The sequence below is a fragment of the Eumetopias jubatus genome, unplaced genomic scaffold (genome assembly GCF_037043125.1).
Source record: "Eumetopias jubatus isolate StellerSeaLion01/CBP00866 unplaced genomic scaffold, mEumJub1_p1.0 scaffold_8, whole genome shotgun sequence".
Classification (NCBI taxonomy): domain Eukaryota; kingdom Metazoa; phylum Chordata; class Mammalia; order Carnivora; family Otariidae; genus Eumetopias; species Eumetopias jubatus.
The window spans coordinates 42,553,879-42,566,389 of NW_028274814.1; the positions used below are offsets into that span (position 1 = coordinate 42,553,879).

Sequence of the window (12,511 nt, forward strand, 5' to 3'; positions counted from 1 at the left end):
ATTGGTGCAAGCTCAATGGAAGGCAATTTGGAAATATATATCTAATATACAAATACATTTTTCACAGACACCTTGAAATTCCTTTCCTAGGTATTTAGCATATACAGAGATGTTTCAATCTGTGCATTCAGCATTGCTGAAATATTAGGAACTGAAATGTCCATACCTATGTATGTGTGGTTAAGTACAGAGCCTTCATACAATAATATGTAGCCACTAAAAAGAATGTGGCAGCTAAATATGTTGCAGAACATATATATAGTACTAACATTTGTGACTTAAAGAAAAAATATATATATACCTTTAAGTATTTGCTTGTGTATGCATATGTATTTCTGGAAGGATAAAGAAGAAATTGATCAGAAAGTTTTTCTCCAGGGAGGGAAATGGGATGGGAGATAAGGATAGGAAAAAAAACCCTTAATTTTCACTGTGCCTTTTGTGCCTTTGGATATAATACTATGCACATATTATCTAGTCAAATATGGATACAAATTTGTTTAAAGGAATTGGGTTCATGGGGATTCCAGTGTTACTGCATCAGCATGAGAGTATTTCCATATATTAATTAAATCTCTTTCCATGGGGTGCCTGGGTGGCTCCGTCGTTAAGTATCTGCCTTCGGCTCAGGTCACGATCCCAGGGTGCTGGGATCGAGCCCCACGTCGGGCTCCCTGCTCAGCGGGAAGCCTGCTTCTCCCTCTCCCACTCCCCCTGCTTGTGTTCCCTCTCTCGCTGTGTCTCTCTGTCAAATAAATAAATAGAATCTTTAAAAAAAATAAATCTCTTTCCAAAAAAAATCTCATATCATTTTTAGGTAGTTTCTTTGAAGTATACTTCATCCAACTTTTATTAAAAATATACTGATATTCAGTGCAAATCTACTCATTAGTTGAAATTTGGATGTGCCGTTGCCCATCCTTTCCATTCTTTTAGATGATCATCTTTATCTTTACAGTGGGCAAAGGTGTGTGTGTGTGTGTGTGTGTGTGTGTGTCTAATTCAAGTATATTGTCTTCATTTTGGATAAGTATAGACATTCTATTTCAAAATAATATAAAACCAGAATGTATTATGTATGTTACGTATGCTGGGCTTGACTTAAAAGATGGATATAGAACAAAAACATTTCGCACATTATATACATGAAACCTATGATCCTTTTCAGATTCTTTTTTCATCAGCTTTTGTGAAAATAGCCCCCTCTGTTAACTGTTATATACCAAAATAGTTGTCTGTTTTACAGACTGGGAAAACTGCAAAGAGACAGAGCTTGCCAAGAACTCAGGGATGTATCTCATATTGGAACCCCATGTTCTGTCTTCTAGCCCAAACTTAACTGTGCACACATATGACCTGTGAATTTTGCTAAAATTGAATTTCTAGTTCAGTAGGGCAGGAGTGGAGCTTGATTCTGTACTTATAACAAGCCCCCAGGTGATGCAAATGCTGTTGGTCCACAGACCCACTTTGAAAAGCAAGTCTATAAATTATACAGTTTCTTGTTTAGTAAAGCCTTATCTGAATATTATACAATCCCATGTCTCCCCGGGCATCAGATAAATCAAGTAACCCAGTTATAAGGATTACTAATGCCACTTACTAAACAGAGAAAAACTTCCCTTCCACATACTCTGATTTCTATGAGGATGAATTATTTTTATAAATAGTTCCAGCTTCTTGTGCCATGCTTACTACTTAATTGGTGCTATTCCATTTCTCTCAATTGAGATGAAATTATCAAAAGTCCTAAGTGTGTGTGTGTGTGTGTGTGTGTGTGTGTGTGTGTGTGTTGTAGGGATGCTCTGTTTCTTAATTCCTCTACATTACCTGAAGCAGCAACTTGCATAAATACTCATGCTTTCCAGCCTCAAAATTTCCTTTCAGAAGTGGATTCAAAATGACAGCATAAAAGGATCCTGAACTCACCTCCTCCCACAAACACAACAAATCTACAGCTACATATGGAATAATTCCCTCTGAAAAGGACCCCAAAGCTAACTAAACAGTGCTTCCATAAGAAAGAATAAAAGAGCCACATCAAGATGGGTGGGAGAGGGGCGCCTGGGTGGCTCAGTCGTTAAGCGTCTGCCTTCGGCTCAGGTCATGATCCCAAGGTCCTGGGATCGAGCCCCACATCAGGCTCCCTGCTCCGCGGGAAGCCTGCTTCTCCCTCTCCTACTACCCCTGTTTGTGTTCCCTCTCTCACTGTGTCTCTGTCAAATAAATAAATAAAATCTTAAAAAAAAAAAAAGACGGGTAGGAGAAACAGAGACATGGTCTAGCAATAAACCTGACCCTAGGCACAGTGACCTAAATCAGGAGGAATCTCATAAAATGGAGCTTGTCCCTGAGGAATGAGGGGTCTGTGCCCCATATCAGGCACCCCAACCCTTAGGAACTGCACCAGAAAAATAAGCCCCCAAAGTGTCTGGTTTTCTTTTTTTTTAATTTTATTATGTTATGTTAGTCACCATACAATACATCATTAGTTTTTGATGTAGTGATCCACGATCCATTGTTTTCGTATAACACCCAGGGCTCCATGCAATACGTGCCCTCCTTAATACCCATCACTGGGCTTAAAAACCAATAGGGTTTACTTCCAGGAGAACCAAAAGGCATAGGGATCGAAAAATCTGCTCTTAAAGGGTTTGTACACAAACCCACTCATCCTGGAACCTAGCACAAAAGTAACAGTTTGAAAGCCTCCTAGACTATATACAAAGAAGACTCATTTCTTCATCTGCCAGAGAGGCAGAAACTTTCTGGTACTCTCTTTGGGGATGAAGGCACTGGCAGGAGCTGTTTTTGTGTTTTTCTTCTGCCTTGTTGGTGCCATTTGGGTGGATGCCCCCTTCTCATACCACCTCCTAGCCTGCTAGCTCCAGTGGGAGCACCCAGTTCCTGCACGCTGCAGCCACAGCTCACCATGCCACAGTCAGTGGACAGGCACAAATCACACAGGGGATGCTCTTTGAAAACCTGGCTCTGGTGGCCAAAGGGGATTGCATTTCTGGGTCCTAGGGGTCTGAAACAATCAGAGAGTGTCTTTGGCAAGCTACCACCCTATGGTGCTGCACAGACAGCAGACTAAAACATCCAGTCTTCATGTGGAAAAGGCCTATATTCTTGTCCTGGAACTTCAGCCTGAGGGGCAGGCTTCAGGTTTGCCACACACCCAGAGGTTACAGAGGCACCCCCAAAGAACATACACAGGGAGACACCATATTTGCCCAGTCCCTTGGCCTTACCACAGTTTGTTGATACCTCCTTAAAAGGAGCCTATGTGCATGTCTAAATACATGATTTTTGCAAGTGTTGCCCAGGAATACCTCCAGATCTCCTAGTCTGGAAGTCATCAGGGATTGCAATTGTGGACCCCCAAGATTGTATATATTTACATACCTTAAAAGTTGCTGCCTGAGGATGTGGCTTACAATTAACTTGAAACTAGGCACTGTCTGAGATCCCTCCCTTTGGAACACTGACAGGTCTTGGCACAACCTCAAGAACTGTATTAAGAACAAATCAAGCTACAAATCAGAACTACAATGAGATACCACCTCACACCAGTCAGAATGACTAAAAATTTACAATTCAGGAAACAATAGATGTTGGTAAGGATTTGGAGAAAGGGGAACCCTCTTACACTGTTGGTGGGAATGCAAACTGGTGCAACCATTCTGGAAAACAGTATGGAGGTTCCTCAAAAAAGTTAAAAATAGAACTACCTTATGACCCAGCAATTGCACTACTAGGTATTTAGCCAAAGGATATAAAACAGTGATTTGAAGGGGTACACTGGGGTACACCCCAGTGTTTATAGAAGAATGTCCACAGTAACCAAAATATGGAAGGAGCCCAGACGTCCATCAACAGATGAATGGGTAAAGAAGATGTGATGTACACAGTATATATAGTGGAATATTAGTCAGCCATCGAAAAGAATGAAACCTTGCCATTTGCAATGATGTGGATGGAGCTAGAGGGTATTATGCTAGGTGAAATAAGTCAGTCAGAGAAAGACAAATACCATATGATTTCACTCATGTGAAATTTAAGAGACAAAACAGATGAACATAGGGGAAGGGAAGGAAAAATAAAATAAGATAAAAACAGAGAGGGAGCCAAACCATAAGAGACTCTTAACTATAGGAAACAAACTGAGGGTTGCTGGAAGGGAGGTGGGTGAGGGGATGGGGTAACTGGGTAATGGGCATTAAGGGTGGCACCTGAAGTAATGAACACTGGGTGTTACACATGCAATTGATGAATCACTAAATTCTACCTCTGAAACTAATAATAATACAGTATATGTTAATTAAATTGAAGTCAAATAAAAAATTTAAAAAACAAAAAGAAAATCACTAAAGTCTGAGAAACAACCAAAAGCTAAGGCTTTTAAACAATAAGGTTCATCTCCTACATGAGGCTACTACTCCTTCAAGACTGGGAAAGATAGCTGTTTCACCTAATACCTAGAAACAAACATCACACACAATGAAAAGACAGAGGAATATGTTCCAAATGAAAGAATAAAACAAAACCTCAGAAAGAGACCATAGTGAAAGGGAGATAAGTAATCTACCTGATAAAGAGTTCAAATTAATGGTCATAAAGATGCTCATTGAACTCAGGAGGAAGAATGGATAAACACAGTGAGAACTTCAATAAAGAGACGGAAAATATAAGAAAGTACCAGACAAAAGTCACAGAGCTGAAGAATTCAATAGTTAAACTGAAAAATACACTAGAGGGATTCAACAGAAGATTAAATGAAGTAGAACAGATCAGTAACCCAGAAGACAGCACTGGAAATGACCCAATCAGAGCAGCAAAAAGAAAAATAAATTTAAAAAAGTAAGGATATCTTAAGAGACCTGCAGACAACATCAAGCAGAATCATATCTTCATTATAGGGGCCCCAGAAGAAGAAGAGAGAGAAAAAACAGGAGAAAACATATTTTAAAAATTAATGGCTAAAAATTTTACTAACCTGGGAAAGGAAACAGACATCCAGTTCTAGGAAGCAAGGAAAGTTCTATATAAAATGAACCCAAAGAGATAATTTAATTTATAATTAAAATGTCAAAACTTAAAGATAGAGAATATTAAACCAGCAAGAAAAAAAAAAAAAACTTTTCTTTTAGAAGAGAAAATAGAAGGGACCCCCAATAAGACTTTGCAGGCCAGAAGAGAATGGTATGATATATTCAAAGTGCTGGAGGAAAAATCTTCCAATTGAGAAGAGCTACCTTGCAAGGTTATCAATCAAAATTGAAGGGGAGATAGTTTCCCAGAAAAGCAAAAACTAAAAAAGTTCATTACCACTAAACTAGCCATATAAGAAATATTAAAGGAACTTCTTTAAGCTAAAAATGAAAGGCACTAACTAGTAACAAGAAAACATATGAAAGTAAAAATCTCACTGGTAAATGCAAATATAAGTAAAGGTAGTGGATTAACTATTATAAAGCTAATGTAAAGGTTAAAGTTTAAAAAATGTCTTGAGGAACCTCCATACTGTTTTCCAGAGTGGCTGTACCAGCTTGCATTCCCATCAACAGTGTAAGAGGGTGGAACATAAGGAATAGTGAGGAGGACCACAAGAGAAGGGAGGGAAAACTGAATGGGAAGAAATCAGAGAGGGAGACAAACCATGAAAGACTCTGGACTCTGGGAAACAAACTGAGGGTTACAGAGGGGAGGGGGTGAGGGGATGGGGTAGCCGGGTGACGGGTATTAAGGAAGGCATGTGTGGTGATGAGACAGGGTGTTATATGCAACAAATGAATCATTGAACACTACATCAAAAACTAATGATGTATGTCGGCTAATTGAACGTAATTAGAAAACGTTAAAAGACAAAAGTAGCAAAATTACCTGTAACTATACTAACAGTTAAGGGACATACAAAATAAAATGATGTAAAATAAGACATCAAAAACAAATAGAACATGGTGGGGAGTAAAAATGTAGAATTTTAAAAATGTGCTCAAACTTAAGATGCTATCAACCTAAAATAGACTGTTGTACATATAGGATGTTATATGCAAACCTCATGGTAACCATAATACAAAAATCTATAGTAGATACACATAAGACAATGAGAAAGAAATCTAAACATAACACTAGGGAAAATCACTAAACCACAGGAAAAGAAAGCAAGAGAAGAAAGGAACAGAGAGGAACTACAAAAACTGAAAGTAATCAACAAAATGGATAAGAAAAACAAGACCCATCTCTTTGTTGCCTGCAAGAGATTTACTTCATCTAAGGACACACATATAGGACTCAAATAAAATCAGAAATGAAAGAGAGAAGTTCCAATTGATACCACAGAAATACAAATGATCGTAAGAGACTACTTTGAAAAACTACAGGCCAACAAACTGGGACAACCTAGAAGAAATGGATAAATTCCTAGAAACAAATAATCTTTCAAGACTGGATCAGGAAGAAAATCTGAATAGACTGATTACTAGCAAGATTGAGTCAGTAATTAAAAGCCTCCCAAAAAACAAAAGTCTAGGACCAGATGGCTTCACAGGCGAATTCTACCAGACATTCAAAAAAATTTAATACCTAGCTTTCTCAAAGTCTTCCAAAGAATTAAAGAGGAGAGAATACTTCCAAACTCATTTTACAAGGCCAGCATTATACTGATACCAAAATCAGATAAGGACACCAGAAAAAAGGAAAATCAGAGGCCAATATCCCTACTGAACATAGATGCAAAATCCTCAACAAAATATTAGTAAAACAAATTCAATAGTACAATAAAAGAGTCATATACCATGCTCAAGTGGGATTTATTCTCAGGATGCTAGGATGGCTCAACATTTGCAAATCCATCAATATGATATACCACACTAACAAAATGAAGGATAAAAATTATATGATCTCAATAGATACAGAAAAAAGCATGAGACAAAATTTAATACCCATTTATGATTTTAAAAAACACTCAACAAAGTGGGTATAGAAGGAACCTACCTCAGTATAATGAAGGCTATATATGACATGCCCACAGATAATACCATACTCAATGTTGAACAGCTGAAAGCTTTTCCTCTAAGATCAGGAACAAGATAAGAAAGTCCATTCTTGGACTTTTATTCAACATATTATTGGAAGTCCTAGCCACAGCAGTTAGGCAAGAAAAAGAAATGAAGGGCATCCAAATCAGAAAGGAAGAAGCAAAATTGTCTTCTAATTACAGATGACATGGTAATATATACAGAAAACACTAAAGACTCCACCAAAAACCTGTTAGAACTAATATATGAATTCAGTAAAACTGCAGGAAAAAATCAATGCACAGAAATCTGTTTTGTTTTTATATAATAATAACAAACTATCAAAAAGATAAATTGAAATAATCCCATTTGCAACTGCATCAAGAAGAATAAAATACCTAGAAATAAATTTAACCAAGAAACTGAAAGAACTGTGAAATGAAAATTACAAGACACTGATAAAAGAAATTGAAGATGACACAAATAAAAGTAAAGATATTCTGTGCACATGCATTGGAAAAACTAACACTGTTAAAATGTCCATACTACCCAAAACAATCTACAGATTCAATGCAATATATCAAAATCCCAGTGGCATTTTTCACAAAACTAGAATAATTCTAAAACTTGTACAGAACCACAAAAGACTCCAAATAGCCAAAGCAGTCTTGAGAAATAAAAAACAAATCTGGATGTATCATGCTCCCTGATTTTAAACTGTACTACAAAGCTATAGTAATCAAAAGTGTATGGTATTGCCACTAAAAACAGACATATACATCAATGGAACAGAATAGAGAGCCCAGAAATAAACCCACATATATATAGTCAATTAATTTACAAAAAACAAAAAAAAGCCTGGAATATACAACAGGGAAAGGACGGTTTTATTCAATAAATGGTGCTTAGGAAACTGGACAGCCACATGCAAAAGTATGAACCTAGAGCACTATCTTACACTGTATAAAAAATTAACTCAAAATGGATTAAATACTTGAATATAAGACCTGAAACCATAACATTGGTCTTAGTGATTTTTTTTGAGTCTGATTCCAAAGGTAAGGCAAACAAAAGCAAAAATAAACAAATAGGACTATATCAAATAAAAAGCTTCTGTGGAGCAATGGAAACCATCAACAAAATGAAAAGGCAACCTACTGGATGGGAGAAGATATTTACAAATTACACATCTGATAAGGAGTTAATATCCAAAATATATGATAAACTCATACAACTCAACAACAAAAAACAACCTGATTAAAAAATAAGTCAGACTTCAAGCTATATTACAAAGCTATGATCATCAAGACATCATGGTACTGGCACAAAAACAGACACATAAAAAAAAAAAGACCCATAGATCAATGGAACAGAATAGAGAACCCAGATACAGACCCTTAACTCTATGGTCAACTAATCTTCAACAAAGCAGGAAAGAATATCCAGTGGAAAAAAGACAGTCTCTTCAATAAATGGTGCTGGGAAAATTGGACAGCCACATGCAGAAGAATGAAACTGGACCATTCTCTTACATCATACACAAAGATAAACTCAAAATGGAGGAAAAACCCTAATGTGAGACAGGAATCCATCAAAATCCTAGAGGAGAACATAGACAGTAACCTCCTCCACATTGGCCATAACAACTTCTTTCAAGACATGTCTCTAAAGGCAAGGGAAACAAAAGCAAAAATGAACTTTTGGGACTTCTTCAAGATAAAAAGCCTCTGCACAGCAAAGGAAACAGTCAACAAAACTAAGAGGCTACCCATGGAATGGGAGAAGATATTTGCAAATGACGTTTCAGATAAAGGGCTGGTATCCAAGATCTATAATGAACTTACCAAACCCAACAACCAAAAAACAAATAATCAAGTAAAAAAATGGGCAGAAGACATGCACAGACACTTCTCCAAAGAAGACATACAAATGGCTAACAGACACATGAAAAAATGTTCAACATCGCTAGCCATCAGGGAAATGCAAATCAAAACCACAATGACATACTATCTTACACCAGTTAGAATGGCAAAAATTAACAAAACAGGAAACAACAAATGTTGGCGAGGATGTGGAAAAAGGGGAACCCTCTTACACTGTTGGTGGGAATGCAAGCTGGTACAGCCACTCTGGAAAACAGTATGGAGGTTCCTCAAGATGTTAAAAATAGACTTACCCTACGACCCAGCAATTGCACTACTGGGTATTTACCCCAATGATACAGATGTAGTGAAAAGAAGGGACACATACACCTCAATGCAATGTTCACAATAGCCAAGCTGTGGAAGGAGCTGAGATGCCCTTCAACAGATAAATGGATAAAGAAGTTGTGGTTCATACATACAATGGAATATTTCTCAGCCATCAGAAAGGATGAATACCCACCATTTGTATCGACATGGATGGAACTGGAGGAGATTATGCTAAGTGAAGTAAGTCAAGCAGAGAAAGACAATTATCATATGGTTCCACTCATATGTGGAACATAAGGAATAGTGCAGAGCACCACAGGGGAAGGAGGGAAAACAGAATGGGAAGAAATCAGAGAGGGAGACAAACCATGAGGGACTCTGGACTCTGGGAAACAAACTGAGGGTTACCGAGGGGAGGGGGTGGGGGGATGGGGTAACCCGGGCGATGGGTATTAAGGAGGGCATGTGTTATGATGACCACTGGTTGTTATACACAACTGATGAATCATTGAACACTACATCAAAAACTAATGATGTTATCCTATGACCCAGCAATTGCACTTCTGGGTATTTACCCCAAAGACACAGATGTAGTGAAATGAAGGGCCATGTGCACCCCAGTGTTCATAGCAGCAATGTCCGCAATAGCCAGACTGTGGAAAGAGCTGAGATGCCCTTCACCAGATGAATGGATAAAGAAGATGTGGTCTATATATACAATGGAATATTACTCAGCCATCAGAAAGGATGAATGCCCAACTTTTACATCAACATGGATGGGACTGGAGGAGATTATGCTAAGTGAAATAAGTCAAACAGAGAAAGTCAATTATCATATGGTTTCACTTATTTGTGGATCATACGGAATAGAATGGAGGACATTAGGAGAAGGAAGGGAAAAATGGGGGGGGATTGGAGGGAGAGATGAACCATGAGAGACTATGGACTCTGAGAAACAAACTGAGGGTTTTAGGGGGGGTGGGGGGATGGGTTAGCCCGGTGCTGGGTATTAAGGAGGGCACGTACTGCATGGAGCACTGGGTGTTATATGCAAACAATGAATCATGGAACACTACATCAAAAACTAATGATGTACTATATGTTGGTTAACTGAACATAATAATAAAAAATAAGACAGACAAAGACAAATATTACATGATTTCCCTTATATGTGGAATCTAAAAAACAAATAAACAAACAAACAAAAACCAAAGAGACTCTTAAATACAGAGAACAAACTGGGGGTTGCCAGAGGGAAGGAGGTTGGAGGATGGGCAAAACTGGTGAAAGAGATTAAAAGGTACAAAGTCCTAGTTATAAAGTCATGGAGATGAAAAGTCCAGCATAGGGAATATAATCAATAACACTGTAATAACCTTGTATGGTGAAAGATGGTGACTACGCTTATTATGGTGTGCACTGAGTAATGTACAGAATTGTAAAGTTACTACTTTGCACACCTGAAACTGATATAGTGTGTGTTGACTATATTCCATAATAATACATTTAAAAAATACTGTAACAAAAAAATGGGCAGAAGATCTGAATAGACATTTTTTGAAAGAAGACAGATTGCCAACAGGCACATAAAAAGATGCTCAATATTACTAATTATCAGGAAAAAGCAAATCAAAACCACAATAAAATATCACCTCACACCTGTCAGAATGGCTATCATAAAAAAGGCAAGAAATAACAAGTGTTGGAGAAGATGTGGAGAAAAAGAAGTCCTCATACACTGTTGGTGGAAACGTAAATTGGTGCAGCCACTGTGGCAAATAGTACGGAGATTTTTCAAAAAATTAAAAGTAGAACTATCATATGATCCAGCAATTTCACTTCTGGGTATTTATCTGTACAAAACCACAAATTTGAAAAGCTCTATGTACCTCTATGTTCATTGCAGCATTTTTTACAGTAGCCAAGATGTGGAAACAACCCAAGTGTCCTTTGACAGATAAATGGATAAAGGTATGGGCCATGTGTGTGTGTGTGTGTGTGTGTGTGTGTGTGTGTGTGTGTGTGTGTGTGCGCGCGCGCACACGCGTAATGGAATACTCCTCAGCCATAAAAAAGGAGAAAATCTTGCCAGTTGTGACAACTTGAGGGTGGACCTTGAGGGTGTTATGCTAAGTGAAATAAGTCAGATAGAGAAAGACAAATACTGTATGATTTCACTTATGTGTGGAATTAAAAAAAAACACACACAAACAAAAAACCCCAAACTCATAGACAGAGAACAGACTGGTGGTTACCAGAGGGAAACTGGGTTAGGGGTGAGTGAAATGGGTCAAGAGCTAAACTGTGGGGTAACTAGACCTTTGGTGATGATCACTTTGTAATATATACAGATATCGAATTATAATGTACCCCTGAAACAGATATACAGGCATACGTGTTTTATTGTGTTTTGCTTATTGCACTTTGCAGATACTGCGTTTTTTACAAAGTGAAGGTTTGTGACAACCCTGCATCAAGTGAGTCCATTGCTGCTATTTTTCCAACAGCATTTGCTCACTCTGGGTCTCTGGGTCATATTTTGACAATTCTTGCAATATTTCAAACATTTTCATTCTTATATTTGTTGTAGTGATCTTGACTAGTGATTATATTTGCTAAGAGCTCAGATGATGGTTAGCATTTTTAGCAAGAAAGCATTTTTTAAATTTAAGTATGCACTTTTTTTTTAAAGAAATAATGCTATCACACACTTAATTGACTACAGTATGGTATAAACATAACTTCTATATGCACTGGGAAACCAAAAAATTCATTTGACTTTGCTTTATTGCAGTGGTCTGGAACAGAACCCACAATGCTTTTGAGGTCTGCCTGTAAAGTTATATACCAATTTTACCAGACACATGCACAATTCTCTTCAGTAAGCAGTTCCAAGCCCTCGTGGGGAGGAGCAAGGAGTTAGAAGGCACGCACTTACCTTTATCAGTAATAACAGTGATAAGTTGATTTCCCATCTGCCTTATTCTTTAGTTTTACTTCTCAATTGATTCAGAACTTAGAGTAAGGGGAAGAGGGATGTTATTTATTGAATCCTGTCAAATCTCCAACACTTCCTAGACAACCAGCTGAGAGAGTAATGACAAGTTTGAAAGGGTATACACCTAGATCTTTACCCTAACCTCCCACCCCCTCAATACATTGCCGGGATGCCTCCCAGCAGCTCCTTCTCATTCTTAAGGCAATATGCTGTCCTATCCAAATTTCATCCTGAGGCCCAGACCTTTATCTGACTCTTTTGCTAAGTCTCTTAGAGGTTTTTTATCTGTGCATTCCCAC

At 37.8% G+C, this 12,511-nt stretch overlaps 1 protein-coding gene across 2 annotated transcripts in view; it reads right to left on the reverse strand.

Moving 5' to 3' along the window:
* AKAP3 (A-kinase anchoring protein 3) overlaps positions 1–12,511 on the reverse strand; it is a 30,936-nt gene that overhangs the window by 5,301 nt on the left and 13,124 nt on the right. The window lies entirely within an intron of this gene.